The 2,874-nt window shown below is 40.1% G+C and overlaps 1 long non-coding RNA gene across 2 annotated transcripts; it reads right to left on the bottom strand.

Moving 5' to 3' along the window:
- Positions 1-213: 213 nt before the first annotated feature.
- Positions 214-2,600, bottom strand: LOC144585900 (uncharacterized). 2 transcript variants are annotated; one of them, XR_013540513.1, is made up of 2 exons: positions 2,144-2,600; positions 214-887 (listed from the first exon to the last, which is right to left on the bottom strand). It is a non-coding gene; the product is annotated as an uncharacterized LOC144585900 (long non-coding RNA). The 2 variants fall into 2 exon arrangements; XR_013540514.1 differs by having other exon boundaries at positions 214-866.
- Between the last annotated feature and the right edge of the window lie 274 nt (positions 2,601-2,874).

The following is a 2,874-nucleotide window of genomic DNA, read 5'->3' as shown; positions in this document are numbered from 1 at the left end:
ATACATACATACATACATACATACATACATACATACATACATACATACCTTGCATGGCCAGTATGGCTTATGCTTTTTGTAGCATTTCTAGTCACATTATTTTTCTTGCTTTTCATTTGTCTGCTCATCTATATCATTTCTTCTCCTTTTGCCTGCCTTCTGCTCATACTGGTAAGGATAAAGCAACATGATTTATAATTTTTTAAAAAGGTAGGGGTGTGTGTGTGTGTGTGTGTGTGTGTGTCTGTGTCTGTGTCTGTGTGTGTGTGTGTGTGTGTGTGTGTGTGAGAGAGAGAGAGAGAGAGAGAGAGAGAGAGAGAGAGAGAGAGAGAGAGCATGATTATGTGAAAATATTTCTGCAGTAAGAATGAGGGTAGTGAAATGAATCATCCTCATACTGAATTGGTCTATTTATTTATTGAAAATATCCCCCTCTTTCTCCTTAGAAAGGACTCAAGGCAGTTTACACCATTAAAAGACAATATACGTATAAACCGAATAATGGTATGGATACAAATACTAAAAAGGGTCAAGCAAATACCACACTAAAGGATGGTGGAAAAAAAAGCAACACTAAGAATACATTCAAAGCAGAAAGGCACAACCATCCATTTAAAAATCTCATTCAAGCTGCCAGTCAATTAAGGGAAAGCTTGGCTGAATAGAAAGGTCTTTGCTTTTATATTTGTTATTGGATTCATTTTTATTTGTTGTTGCACTTGGCAATGTTGTTTGACAATCAAATCTGATGGGCCAGGAAACATCATTAGGTCATCTTGGTCACAGGGCGAATCCTGATTAGCTGGAACTGCTCTTCTCAAGAAGAAAAACCTTGGTCTCTTTCAAAATGGTGACAGCTCATCAGCCTGTTGAGGAATGAACAGCCACTGAAAAAGATGAGTTGGGGATTATATATTCTCTTCCACACTCCAAAAGCATTAATCTTCTTCCCTCCCCTGACTGAGACAAGTAGAATTGGATACAGATCTTATTTAGATCGCGATGCAATGTATAACATCCATGGGAGGTGAGCAAGAATGGAGGGTAGAGGGCTTAGGCTATCAGAAAGCCACCACAGCGCCAGTTATTATTTCAAGTATTTTTTTCTGTATTTCCAGTTGGCAACTGGTGGTTCTCACTAGGAAGTAACAACACTGGTCAGTGATGCCACAGCTGCCCCTTGAGCCAGACAGAACAGTGTCTTGTTACCTGTGGGTGATATAGTCAATGATGGGGTAAACATAGGCAATATATAGCCATGTGGACTGTGTGTGATCACCCAGGAACATTTTTTCAGCCTAAGGTAATCTCTTGTGAAAAATCCCTCCTGTTTTGACTGAAGCAGCCAGTTTTCTGCACCTGAAGGCTTCCAAATGAAATAGTTTTAAGTTAGAAGCCATTGGAATCCGGAAGACATCCAATCCCCTGAAAAAAATTTAGAACAGAAACCTGGAGTGGCCAGATGGCAACATCCTGTTTGTTTATGTGCAGTTGCTAGTTATTTTTAGATGAACATCTCCAGCTTTTTGGGGTGGGGGGCTGTTGCAGACCAGAGTGGAGGCTGGGAGCAAGAATTTGACATCCGAGGCTCCAGATATTGCCCACCACTGTTGCAGTGGGAACAGGCCTCACAAAGTCAAAGTGCCAGGGATTCATGTTTACTGGGGTTGCTGATGTAACTCCCCCCCCCCCCGCTTCTCTACACCTTCTGAGCTTAGCTGTAATTCTCACTGCAGTAGCTAAGGATACAATTACCAATGATGCCACTGCTTCCTCTCCTTTTCTATCATTGCCTCTCCCTCTTTGTGATCAAGCATGCTGTAAAAAAACGATACCTCAAAACTGATTACATGGAACACTATTCTACTCAATAATTCCCTTTTGTGATTATGCCTCAAATTTTTCCACAGCATCTATTTCCACATCTCTTGCTTTTTTCCCCCCAAACACCTTCCTAAGTGGTTCTCTAGCTTTGCTTCAGATGGACAGCAATGACAGACATATTCATTTTATTACTTTGGAACTGCTGAAAAAAAAAAAGAAAACCTTGCATGTTCCTCCTCTCATACTGTTTCTCAATGTACTTGTGACTAATGTATCTGTAGAATTATTTCCCCAATATCTCAGAGTTCTTGAGACTAACCTTTCCTTCCTGTTTGATGTTTTGTTAGTTGTCCTTCCATGGTCCTTTATTTTTCTTCTCTCTAAAGATGAGCATTTGGAAATGGTTATATGTACCACCATATAAAAGGAAAGAACACAGGCTTGAACTATAAGTAGATGTGTTTTGTTTCTTTTAACCAGGAAGCATGCCGACTGCTCATTTATCCTTTTCCCAAGGAGGGGGTATGACTGAGCTGTTCTTTCATCTCTGAACCAAAAAGAAAATAACAGTATTCAAAATTTCTCCAACAGAAACTGTGGTTATGAATGCCACTTGAGGAGGAGATGGAGAAGAAGGAAAATGAGAAGGATGCCAATATAATATGGTCTAGAGGGGCGGGGTAAAAATCAAATAAATAAATAAATAAATAAATAAATAAATAAATAAATAAATAAATAAATAAATAAATAAATAAATAAATAAATAAATAAATTTGTCCACAACCATCAGTTTTTCCAAGGAGTTCATACTGAAGAATAGAGATGGGCATGAAACAGTGGTTCATGGTGGTACATGGCTCATGGCTACCCACTAACCATCATGATCTCCCAAAAACTGAACTGGCTTGCAATTTTTTGGGGGGGCAGGGGGTTCATGCAACTCTTTCCGCTGCTCCCGTCACCTCCCTACCTGTTACTGCCACCACTACCTCCACCTCCTCCAACTCAGACACCACCATCAGCAGCAGGCTGGCTTCGCTTCCAGGAACT

The sequence above is a fragment of the Pogona vitticeps genome, chromosome 1, assembly GCF_051106095.1.
Source record: "Pogona vitticeps strain Pit_001003342236 chromosome 1, PviZW2.1, whole genome shotgun sequence".
NCBI lineage: Eukaryota > Metazoa > Chordata > Lepidosauria > Squamata > Agamidae > Pogona > Pogona vitticeps.
The sequence above is the reverse complement of the archived record's forward strand: the minus strand, read 5'-3'. Positions and strand labels throughout refer to the sequence as shown.